Raw genomic sequence first — 13,287 nt, forward strand, 5'->3', positions numbered from 1 at the left:
GCCTCCCTCACTCTCCCGCTGTTTCCCTTGTAGTCTGTGATGGTCTTCAGACCGCTCCACATGTTCCTGGTATTGGAGTAGGATTGTAGTTTTAGGATTGTAGGATTGATAGTAGGTATTGGAGTAGCCGTAGCAGAGTTCCACCTTTTCTTTGTACTGTCCCTTTGCCGTCTTTGTTGCTTTCCTGAGTGCATACCGGGATGTTTTGTATTCACCTTAGTCTCCGGATTTAAAGGCTGCAGTCCTCTGAGCGCTGCACGGACCTCTCCGTTAACCCACGGCTTTTGGTTGGGGTAAGTTTGTACAACAGCCCACGGTACGGCATCATTGATGCATTTATGAATAAAGTCTGTTATTTACTTGGCATAATTGTTGATGTTGTTGTTCCAGGCAGTCCGGAAGACTTCCCAGTCTGTGATGCTGAAGCAATGACGCAGGGCGCTGTCTGATTGGTCGGACCAGCGTTGAGCTGAACACGTCATGGGCTGGTCGCTTTTCAGCTTCTGCCTATAGGCTGGCAACAGCAGAACCGAGAAGTGGTCTGATTTGCCGAAGGCCGGTCAGGGGCGGGCTTTATAGGCATGTGCGTATGGAGTGTAAACATGGTCTAAGATTTTATCACCACGTGTTGGAAAGTTTACACGCTGGTAAAACTTCAACAGAACTATCTTCATGTTGGCTTTATTAAAGTCACCAGCCACAATAAAAGCAGCCTCCGGGTGTAACGTTTCCTGCCGGTCGATAATGTCAGACAGTTCGTCCAGTGCCTGTGTGGTTTCAGCATGGGGGGGGGAATGTAAACAACGTTACAGAATAGTGCTGTAAACTCCCTGGGCAGATAAAAGGTTCTGCATCTGATCATAAGGTGTCCAAGGTCAGGAGAGCACCCCGACAAAACTCTCTGTACATCAGTACACCACCATCTGTTGGTCATTACGCACATGCCACCTCCCCTACATTTTCCCGAGTCCCTTGTTCTGTCCCGGCGGTGAGTGGAGAGCTCCTCAAGGACAATGGCCATGTCAGGGACGGAGGGGTCTAGCCATGTTTCTTTGAAAACAAAGACGTTGCAGTTCCTAATGTCCCTTTGGAAAGTTATCCTTGTCGTGATCTGCGGAGGCAGACCGTGCGGCGGTGTGTGTGGTGGACCCAGGTGCAAACACAACGAGAGTAGACTGAAGTAAACTTAACTGAAAGCGAGCCTTTATTTTGGCTGGTGACAAGGAGTGCAGACAAGGCAGAAACGCAGTGACAAACTAAACTATGACTAAACTGAGAAAGTAAAACTAGGAAAAACTATGAAGACACAGAAAACCATAACTATGAATACTAAGACTGGCTGTGACAACATGGAGGGTGGGAACACAGACGACATGACACAGACTACATGAAACGCAGAGACTAAATACACATGAGGGATGATCAGGGGAAGTGGCCACACATGGGAGCACAGCTGACACACATGAACCTAACGACAGGACAGGAGAAGTGACACTGAATACGCTGACAATGAATACAGACTTTCAAAGTAAAACATGGAGATTAGACATGACAAGAACTAAACATAACCACGCAGACATGACACATGAACCAGGGAGACTTAGTACAGGGGGAGATGACATAAACAACTAAGGAACAAAACTAAACTGCAATCTAGAAAATAACTAGGTGAACTAAGCTCTAAGGGCTGGCTCCAGACAGCCCCAAACCAAAAAACGGACCACCGAGCCCGGGCGGGCGGCGGGGGACCAGAACAGGAAACAAAACAGCTGACAGGAAACATTGGAGCACATGACAAAAGTCCAAACAAAGTTCAGGGAATCGGCCTGGAGGGCGGCAATACAACAGGCCACGCCATCTCATATCAGGAGGCCGGCCGTGCAGAAGGCAGCAGCGGTGCAGTTCAGGAGGCCGACCCGGAGCTCGCAGGCACAAGAGTTCATAGGTCAAACGGTCGGGGGGCCGACCAGGTGGGTGGCACAGGTGATAGAGCTGGTCCGGAGGCCAGCCGTGCGGAAGGCAACGGCGGCGATGACGTAGAGACAGGTCAGGGGATCGACCGTGCGGAAGGCAACAGTGGCGGCTCAGGCTCAGGCGGTCTGGGGGCCGACCACGACGGCGATGACGTCCGGCTAGAGGCCCAGAAACTGGCCAACGATGCCGAGGCGCTGGATGTACTTTGGACGGGGGTGTAACAATCGCTGGGCCAGGCGTGGAGGACGAAGGCTCGGAGGCCGGACCAGACGAGGCAGAAGCAGAGGCTGGACCAGACGAGGCAGAAGCAGAGGCTGGACCAGGCGAGGCACAGGCTGAAGCCGGACCAGACGAGGCAGAAGCAGAGGCTGGACCAGACGAGGCAGAAGCAGAGGCTGGACCAGGCGAAGCACAGGCTGAAGCTGGACCCGGCGAGGCAGAAGCAGAGGCTGGCCCAGGCGGAGCAGAAGCAGGACCAGGTGACAGCGAGGCAGCTGCAGGTGGTGGCTGGACGGGCTCCTCGGGCCCTCCAGCTGAGACGGGTGGCTGAACGGGCCCCTCGGACCCTCCAGCTGACGAGGCATGAGGCTGGACGGGCTCCTCGGGCCCTCCAGCTGACGAGGCATGAGGCTGGACGGGCTCCTCGGGCCCTCCAGCTGACGAGGCATGAGGCTGGACGGGCCCCTCGGGCCCTCCAGCTGACGTGACGTGAAGTGGTGTGGCTGCTGCAGGGTGCCGGATAGGCACACCCGGGCATCCAGCAGCAGACGCAGGATGAACAGTTATGGAGGCCCCTGGCTGAAAAGGGAGCTGAGCTGCTGACTGGACAGGGAGCTGAGGAAACACAGGCTGTTGAAGCATAATCCCACAGAGGGAGAGAGCAGGTGAAAAACCGTCTATAAGGGCTTACTATCTTGGCACAGGAGTCCATGAAGTGAGCAGTGTTAATGACCACCAGTTCTGAGCCAGCAATCTTTAGGTTCCCAGAGTCTGCATCAGTTTTAAGTGGCTTAAAGGCTAATGGCCCAGTCTCTGTAGTCACAGGAGGGGTCAACATAAGCTGGTTGGACTTAATCAATGGTAGTGTAAGGCTCAGAGGGGCTGGTTAACCATATGGAAAACAAGAATTGCCACTCGACCCACAAAAACAAGGCTTAGACCATCAGGGTATGGCTCCTGGACAAACATTAAATACTCAGGTATGGACCTAACTAATAGCACAGTAGTAGCATGACTGTGATATGTTGGACAGATGCGTTTGCTGGAACCCGCACCTGTAGTGATCTGTGGCTTCGGAGTAATAGCTATATTGAGTTGAGAGACAGACACAGGTAATACGGCACCTGAACCATTAACTGCAGCAGGTGACACCTTAGGCTGTGAGTGAGTGGTAACACCAGTGTTCAAGAGCAAAATCTTATCTGGTGACGAGTTCACGGAAACAGGAGAAAACAGTGTCACATTAACCCTGATGTCAGCCTTTATCTCCTGATTGGAGGTAATCGTGCTGGAGCAAAACAGTTCAGAATCGCCCTCTGTGTTACCTTCAGGAAGACAGAATTCATGTTGTGGCATTACACAGTCCAGGTCACCGTGATCTGCAGTTATGTTTGCATCTTGACGGCTTAACATGGGTTCATGATCAGCGTTCACAGTTGTCAGTTCATTAAACACAAGTGTGGCTGGGCGAACAGGAGCACTAGTTATGTCACACTTTAATTCATGGTCCGCCACCTCTGCATTATCCTTGCTTACAGCGGCTGCAGAGGGCCCCAGAGGTGGGAAGACACATTTCTTGAGGTCCGGCTCCGACACCGGCAGATTTGTTGGCCCATTGAAGAAGGGTGTGGCTTGGGAGCCGGTCAGTTCAGGTACAGCTGAACCTTCAGTTAGAACATGGTGTCCAGACATGACCTTCACCAGTGACTGAGTTATGCTTTCATTACCTTCGTTAAGTGACCGGTGGAGGAGCAGGGCTGACTCAGGAGGGAAGACATTTGCCATAGGCAGCTCAGACTTAGTCGGGACGGCGGACACGGAAAGAGACACAAAAGGACACACCTCCCTCCCACTATTAACACGAAAAGCAGTGGAAGTCTTTTTCAGTCTATGTGTAGATTCTGTGGTCCCTTGAGTGAAGTAGTCATGATTGACTGAGAAGGACTGTCTCTAGACTGTGGTTTGGTTAATAGTTCATTACTAGCCATATCTCCTAGGGGTGCAACGATATTCGTATTGGCTGCAATATGACGAGCTAAATAACCAGGGCTGCACATAAGTGGTCCGCAGGTGCGCATTCGCTGTCAAAATAAAAAACACGCACAAGGGTTAGGGTTAAATTTAAAAACTGTACTTTTGAGTTAAAATATATATTTATAATTTTAATAAATGACAAATTAAAAAGGCATGAACATTTTTTTGTATCGAAAAAATATCGAACCGTGACACCAAAGTATCGAACCGAACCGAACCGTGAATTTTGTGTATCGTTGCACCCCTAATATCTCCGGCTAAGTCTGTATTCACTTCACACGCCTTCCGCTCAGAGGTAACTTGGGGTGACAGAACAGTTTCACTCACCTCTGAGTGTTGGGCGGTGTGACGGCGACGCGAACGCCGCTTTTTCTTGGCTGTGGACCCCGTTGAAGTGGACGGTGGGGCCTCCTGCAGCGTTCGCAGAGGCTGAGGAGGCGAGTGTTGGCGGAGCGGTAGGCGGGAGCTCCTGGCAACTGCCGGGGGCCCCCAAAGGCCAGGCGTGTCCCGCGGAAAATCTCACCGTAGTGAGGAGCGAGCCATGGCTCCCCCCGTAGCTCCTCCTCCAGTTGCGCGCATGCGGCGCGCTGCCGCTCCTCGAGGTCGAAATCCATTACCTCCACAGCATCCTCGTGTTGCTCAGTGGAGGGCGAGACATGCCGTAGCGATGAGCGACGGCGACGTGAACGCTCGCTTCCGTTTGAAGTGGACGCGGACGGAACTTGGATTTCTGTGGCGACCGGCTCCTCGTCTTCCGACCACATCCGGCCAGATAAGAAGCGGGAGAAGAGTCAGCCCTGTACCAACACAGAGCAGAGCAGCTATCTGAACGCTGACCCCAACAGAGGTCGATTATCTTGTTAATAATTTCACCTCCTCACTACGTACGACTCTGGATACTGTAGCTCCTGTGAAAACTAAGGTCTCTAATCAGAAGTACCTGACTCCGTGGTATAATTCTCAAACACGTACCCTAAAGCAGATGACTCGTAATCTGGAGAGGAAATGGCGTGTCACAAATTTAGAGGATCATCATTTAGCCTGGAGAAATAGTTTGCTGCTTTATAAGAAAGCCCTCCGCAAAGCCAGAACATCTTACTATTCATCACTGATTGAAGAAAATAAGAACAACCCCAGGTTTCTCTTCAGCACTGTAGCCAGGCTGACAAAAAGTCAGAGCTCTTTTGAGCCAACCATCCCTTTAACGTTAACTAGTAATGACTTCATGAACTTCTTCACAAATAAAATTTTTATCATTAGAGAAAAAATTACCAGTAATCATCCCACAGATGTAATATTATCTACAGCTACTCTTAGTACCATTGATGTTAAGTTAGACTCTTTTTCTCCAATTGATCTTTCTGAGTTAACTTCAATAATTACTTCCTCCAAACCATCAACGTGTCTTTTAGACCCCATTCCTACAAAACTGCTCAAAGAAGTCCTGCCATTAATTAATTCTTCGATCTTAAATATGATCAACCTATCTCTAATGATCGGCTATGTACCACAGGCCTTCAAGCTGGCTGTAGTTAAACCTTTACTCAAAAAGCCATCTCTAGACCCAGCAGTCTTAGCTAATTATAGGCCAATCTCCAACCTTCCTTTCATATCAAAAATCCTTGAAAGAGTAGTTGTCAAACAGCTAACAGATCATCTGCAGAGGAATGGTTTATTTGAAGAGTTTCAGTCAGGTTTCAGAGCTCAGCACAGCACAGAAACAGCTTTAGTGAAGGTTACAAATGATCTTCTTATGGCCTCTGACAGTGGACTCATCTCTGTGCTTGTCCTGCTAGACCTTAGTGCAGCATTCGATACTGTCGACCATAATATCCTATTAGAGCGATTAGAACATGCTGTAGGTATTACAGGTACTGCGCTGCAGTGGTTGGTATCATATCTATCTAATAGACTCCAGTTTGTGCATGTAAATGGAGAGTCCTCTTCACACACTGAGGTTAATTATGGAGTTCCACAGGGTTCAGTGCTAGGACCAATTCTGTTTACATTATACATGCTTCCCTTAGGCAGTATCATTAGAAGACATAGCATACATTTTCACTGCTATGCTGATGACACCCAGCTCTATCTGTCCATGAAGCCAGATAACACACACCAATTAGTTAAACTGCAGGAATGTCTTAAAGACATAAAGACCTGGATGGCCGCTAACTTTCTGCTTCTTAATTCAGATCAAACTGAGGTTATTGTACTCGGCCCTGAAAAGCTTAGAAATATGGTATCTAACCAGATTCTTACTCTGGATGGCATTACCTTGGCCTCCAGTAACGCTGTGAGGAACCTTGGAGTCATTTTTGACCAGGACATGTCCTTCAACGCACATATTAAACAAATATGTAAGACTGCTTTCTTCCATTTGCGCAACATCTCTAAAATTAGAAATATCCTGTCTCAGAGTGACGCTGAAAAACTAGTTCATGCATTTATTACTTCCAGGCTGGACTACTGTAATTCATTATTATCAGGATGTCCAAAAAACTCACTGAAAAGCCTTCAGCTAATCCAAAATGCTGCAGCAAGAGTCCTGACAGGGACTAGAAAGAGAGAGCAGATTTCTCCTGTTTTGGCTTCCCTTCATTGGCTTCCTGTTAAATCCAGAATTGAATTCAAAATCCTGCTCCTCACATACAAGGTCTTAAATAATCAGGCCCCATCTTATCTTAATGACCTTGTAGTACCATATCACCCTATTAGAGCACTTCGCTCTCGCTCTGCAGGCCTACTTGTTGTTCCTAGAGTATTTAAAAGTAGAATGGGAGGCAGAGCCTTCAGTTTTCAGGCCCCTCTTCTGTGGAACCAGCTTCCAGTTTGGATTCGGGAGACAGACACTATCTCTACTTTCAAGATTAGGCTTAAAACTTTCCTTTTTGCTAAAGCATATAGTTAGGGCTGGACCAGGTGACCCTGAATCCTCCCTTAGTTATGCTGCAATAGTGTACACTGTAAACCCCAACAGTCTACCTGACTTATAAAGTTTGTGGATATAACAATTAAAATTCCTCACAAAGTTGAAACAACTTAAAACTTTTCTGTTCGGTTAACGATTCAAACAGTTATAATTGTACATGGCTTAGAAGTTAAGAGTAAATACTGCTTTCTTAATTATGATTTTTGAGTAAATGTTTTTTTTCCGAGCTCCGCATGTGGACGTCATGACGTTTTCTCTCTAACCTGAACGACGTTGACAGAAAATTCTGTTCAATATGGCTGCCCTTCTCGAGCGACTGGAGAACACATTTGGAGAAACTTGTAAGTAAAACGGAACCTTCGTTATGTTTATTTTTTCCGTAAAAAAGCAAGTATATTAATATGTTGCAGCCAATAACTTGTTTTCGAATGCGCTGTTGTGTTAAAAAGCACAGACCCAGGTGGTGAATAGTTGTTCGCTGTTGTTCGCGCTCTTTTTCAAACATAGATTATGTCGTCAGTTTTACAGTTTTAACCGATTAAAACACAGTTTTACTAAGAATCACACATAAAGAAAGGGTCTTAGTGATATTTTAACGACCCCTTGCCAACGCAAGAAAGTTGGCGTTTTTACAACAGCACCCTCATTGTTCGGCAGGTTTTCTTCTCATTAGCATCATTCAAAAGTGACTTAGCTAGCAGTGGCAACTTCTATCTAAAACAATTGAAATATAGCAAGGTGTTGTATATTTAGTGTGCTAATAAGGTTTTCAATATTTTTATTTTTTCTTCCAAGGCTGAAGACCGAAGACAAAAAGACAGAAGAAAAAAAAATTCAGACTGCAATTAATTTCAGGTGGAGACAGTAAACACAGGTGAGTTGAAAGATCTATTGAAGAGTCCTTTCTTCATGGCCATTAAAACATTTTTAGGTTAAAAGACCTGTGTCATGAATCGCTGTGCGGCAGGCAGGAGTTGGACCCAAAATGCAGGACTCAGACTCAGGGGATGAACTCAAAATCACAGCTTTAATTGCTGCTCACAGAAAACGAGCATACAAAACTAAACTGGGAAAATATAAACTCACAGCTTGCAGAGAGGCACACGAGGAAACACACAGCTTGAGGGACGACGCAGCACTGACTCAGAGAAACACAGGGTTTAAATACAATGGGAAGTAACGAGGGGAATGAGACACAGAAGGAGAGCACAGCTGGGAGAAATCAGAACTGACGAGACAAGGGAGCAAAGTAGGATACACTCACATGAGACACAGACCTTCAAAGTAAAACAGGAATTAGCACAGATGCAAACTAGACTAGGGGAGACAGAGCAACTAAGAAACACAGAGGGCAGCTACCAAATACTCAGAACTAAACAGAATACAAGAAAACCAAACTAAGACACTACACTAAAGAATAAGCTGGGACAACAAAGAGAACTAAGAACATAATACAAAAAACTCAGAGGCACAAGAAACTCAAAACACTGGGTCACTGACCCAGGACCGTGACAACCTCTTTTTTTTTTAAATCATGCCCTGGCTTTGTCACACTGAATCATGTTGAAAAGATCTATTTTCATGGCTCCCCCCATTACCATTTCCTTGTACTTCTTTCTACCAGTCTATTTTATTTTGTGACATTAACATCTTAAATGTACCCCTAATTATTAATAGCTGTGTTAGTATTTATAATGCATTTTTTTTTTTATCATGTGCAGATCTACCAAGGGTCAGTGGCACAGTTCACCTTTTGTGGTAAGTTATAACACTTCATATGTGGTCACATAAGTAAGTTGTTTCATCAGTTGTTCAGTTCTTATAAAATGTTGTATAATTGTACCAAATCACTGAGGATACATCCAATGTGTAAATCACAATCAACAATTTTACTGTGATATTCGCTCGTGTTTAGAGAATCTCCATTATCTTTGTTACTGAGTTTCCATTTTTGTAGGGCCAAATTTGTATTAAAAATTAATATTTTCATATGATGTGAAATGACTCAATCATTTCTAATTTTTAGAAGAAACCATTCATTAAGTCCCTTAAGGTGAAGATTTCATATATTGATAATGATAAAATTAACACAAATTAAAAGTTTCACTGATAAACACACAATTTTTCCTTGCTTTGAACCCCATGTTCTATATAGATTACAGCTCTGATCTGGAGAACACTATTTTAAAATACTGTGTAGGGTTTTTGTCAAATGATTAAGAAACAGACTCTCTGTCACAAGAGACAGAAAGGTTGTATCTTAAAAGAAAAGTCTCCAAAATTTGGTAGAGTCTGATGTCATGCAGTTTCATAAACATGTATTCTCCCCAAAGAATGACACCTGAAAACTTTGCGTTAAATGAACTTTTCTTTTCCCTTTTTAGGAGGCGCCTGATATCAACGTGAAACGCACTGCAGTACTTCGTGCCCTTCCTGTATACCTGTGGGAGGAGGACCCAGAATTCTTTTAGACATGTAATGTAAGTGTATTTTTGCATTACTTAAATTCTGCCAGTAAGATAAAATGCTATGGATTTTTTTAAATACAATTTAATACCCTAGCAGCTACCAAATTGTACAAACAAAATACCCTCTCTTTAGAAAACCCTCACACACAAACACACACAGGTCAGGAGCAGGGCACAGGCGTATCACAGCACTATGGCTATGCTGCAGGTGGCCCAAAAACCAGGCTGAAGTCAAGATTTAGTTTCTTTTTGAGATAAAGTCATGAAATAAAAAATTACTTTTTTTTAGAAAAATAACAAAAATACAAATTATGTAATGCAAGAAGCTAACACGTTAATGTACATTTTTCAAAAAAGTAGAGTACCCTAACTCGTTACAAAGTAACCCACTACACTGCTGAATGTTTTGCTAGATTACAGGTCATGCTTGTCACATTCTCTCAAACCAACCTTACTTATTTAATTGGGGCGATCGTGGCTCAAGAGTTGGGAGTTCGCCTTGTAATCAGAAGGTTGCCGGTTCGAGCCCTGGCTCCGACAGTCTCGGTCGTTGTGTCCTTGGGCAAGACACTTCACCCGTTGCCTACTGGTGGTGGTCAGAGGGCCCGCTGGTGCCAGTGTCCGGCAGCCTCGCCTCTGTCAGTGCGCCCCAGGGTGGCTGTGGCTACAATGTAGCTGCCATCACCAGTGTGTGAATGTCTGGATGACTGAATGTGTAAAGCGCTATACAAATACAGGCCATTTACCATTGATACTGTGTCTATTCCAGGCGGACGCATTGGATGAGTCGACCCTCATTGACACTCCAGTTGCCCTTCTCACTGTGGTTACCGACGGCGCTTCCCAGTCCAGTCCATTTTACTTCCTCAAGCATGGCTGTTGTGGTGAAAGGCGACTAGGTGATGCGTGATATTCCCAGATTTGCAGATGCATTTGCTTTATTGTTTGGCTTGATCTATGCTCTGCATTTAGACTACCCCAGGAAGCTGGTTCACACATTTGCCTTTGTCCAAAATATCTTCATGGGGCTTGATGACGGCAAACCCCTGAAACCCCTGCCTACATGCTCTTAAGGAATATAAGGCAATGTTTGTTAGGACACGCACTCTGTTACTGAGCACTTTGTTTGAAGCACTTTAAGTTTACTACAGGCTTTGGGTGGATTTAACTCCATCAGTTTACCTAATTTTCCTATACTTGACTGCCTTATCTGGTTATTTGGAAGCTGATCGTCTTTGTACCCATTTTAAAAAATTGTTTTTCATTTCTATTTAAAAAAAAGTGATTAGTATTTGACTTTTTGTTTTGCATTTTTGTGTATTTTGAGAAAGATGCAATTAGGACTGATGTCGTCCTTTGTGATTTTATAAAAAGATAAATGTTCTACACAGAATTTATAATGCTCACTTTATGGTGCCGATGTCCATGTTAGTTGTTTTATAAAAACATTTGTGATGTTTTTAAATTTTCATGAAAAAATGTTAAATAAACAAAATGTAAAGTAACTGAATTTCCGTACTTTTTTTTTTTAGTAGTCTACACTCAAACATTGAAACATAAATATCTTTTAATTAATAATCAGATAATTTGAGTTTAGGTTGTAATATAATTGCATTGTGTTGCATCAAAATAATAAACTACAAGAAACACAAAAATATTGAAATTAAAGTATACAGTCTTTGAGTAAAGCTCAATTAATAAAATATAAAATATAATTTAAAATTTTTAGGTTAACAATAAATACAAATTTTGAGTACCCCATACTTAGAAGATATGAGTTTTTGTACTTAAATCTTTTGAGGTAATCAGTTTCCACAAAAGTTTTAAGTTCAGTCAACTTGTTCGGGTTTACAGTGTAGCTGCCGGGGGATTCCCATGATGCATTGAGTTTTTCCTTTCCAGTCACCTTTCTCACTCACTATGTATTAATAGACCTCTCTGCATTGAATCATATCTGTTATTAACCTCTGTCTCTCTTCCACAGCATGTCTTTATCCTGTCTTCCTTCTCTCACCCCAACCGGTCGCAGCAGATGGCCCCGCCCCTCCCTGAGCCTGGTTCTGCCGGAGGTTTCTTCCTGTTAAAAGGGAGTTTTTCCTTCCCACTGTCGCCAAAGTGCTTGCTCATAGGGGGTCATATGATTGTTGGGTTTTTCTCTGTATCTATGAAGCGCCTTGAGGCGACTTTTGTTGTGATTTGGCGCTATATAAATAAAATTGAATTGAATTGAATTGAATGGGCAGCACGGTGGCACGGTGGTTAGCACTGTTGCCGCACAGCAAGAAGGTCCTGAGTTCAATTCCTCCATCAGGCCGGGGTCTTTCTGTGTGGAGTTTGCATGTTCTCCCCGTGTTTGTGTGGGTTCCCTCCGGGTACTCCGGCTTCCTCCCACCGTCCAAAGACATGCACTTAGTGGGGATAGGTTAATTGGATAACCCAAATTGTCACTAGGTGTGAATGTGAGTGCGAATGGTTGTCTGTCCCTGTATGTTGGCCCTGCGACAGACTGGCGACCTGTCCAGGGTGTACCCCGCCTCTCGCCCTATGACAGCTGGGATAGGCTCCAGCGCCCCCCGCGACCCTGAAAAAGGATAAGCGGAAGCGAATGGATGGATGGATGGATGGATGGATGAATTGAATAGTCCGATCGAGGCGGCGAGGGTGGGCGGCCGGTCCGAGGCGGGGCAGCTGGCGGGAGCTCCTCCACGGAGATAAGCCAGGGCTTCCAACGGAGCTCATCCTCCTGATACGCCCGTAACACCTGCTGCCGCTCCTCCTCACCGAAGTCAACAGCCTCTGGCATCTCCGTGCAGTCAGGCGGTGGCGAAGATGCGGAAGCCGAAGAAGTGTGAGCCAATGGTGTGTCGGTGGTTAGCCTCACTGTTCCAACTCTGACCGCTACTGGCTCATGAGGCAGTGGGGTAACCGCACAACGGCACGGCTCTGGTGAAGGTGCACGCACACCGGGCCGCTGCTGCTGCGGGCGGAGTCGGAGAGCGGAGACGAGAAAGTCGCTGATGAGGGGGTGCAGCGTCTCCCATAACCAGGGGAACACAGACACGCACACCCCTACCTGGCGGGCGAACTCCTCCCGTTCCTCCTCACTGGAACAGTGCAGCCACTTGTCGCATAGCGACTCCACTGTCCGGACGATCTCCATCCTTTGTGTCGCTGGGTCCGGCATGGTCGTGTCGTACTGTCGTGATCTGCGGAGGCAGACCGTGCGGCGGTGTGTGTGGTGGACCCAGGTGCAAACACAACGAGAGTAGACTGGAGTAAACTTAACTGAAAGCGAGCCTTTATTTTGGCTGGTGACAAGGAGTGCAGACAAGGCAGAAACGCAGTGACAAACTAAACTATGACTAAACTGAGAAAGTAAAACTAGGAAAAACTATGAAGACACAGGAAACCATAACTATGAATACTAAGACTGGCTGTGACAACATGGAGGGTGGGAACACAGACGACACGACACAGACTACATGAAACACAGAGACTAAATACACATGAGGGATGATCAGGGGAAGTGGCCACACATGGGAGCACAGCTGACACACATGAACCTAACGACAGGACAGGAGAAGTGACACTGAATACACTGACAATGAATACAGACTTTCAAAGTAAAACATGGAGATTAGACATGACAAGAACTAAACATAA

At 45.6% G+C, this 13,287-nt stretch overlaps 1 long non-coding RNA gene across 1 annotated transcript; it reads left to right on the top strand.

Annotated features, from left to right (window-relative positions):
• The first annotated feature begins 7,192 nt into the window (after window positions 1–7,192).
• On the top strand, window positions 7,193–11,129 carry LOC121812811. Its single transcript, XR_006053347.1, has 5 exons — window positions 7,193–7,497; window positions 7,952–8,030; window positions 8,878–8,914; window positions 9,541–9,636; window positions 10,394–11,129. It is a non-coding gene; the product is annotated as an uncharacterized LOC121812811 (long non-coding RNA).
• Window positions 11,130–13,287: the final 2,158 nt, after the last annotated feature.

Source organism: Haplochromis burtoni, unplaced genomic scaffold (genome assembly GCF_018398535.1).
Source record: "Haplochromis burtoni strain Fernald_Lab_line unplaced genomic scaffold, NCSU_Asbu1 Contig_848, whole genome shotgun sequence".
Taxonomy (NCBI): Eukaryota; Metazoa; Chordata; class Actinopteri; order Cichliformes; family Cichlidae; genus Haplochromis; species Haplochromis burtoni.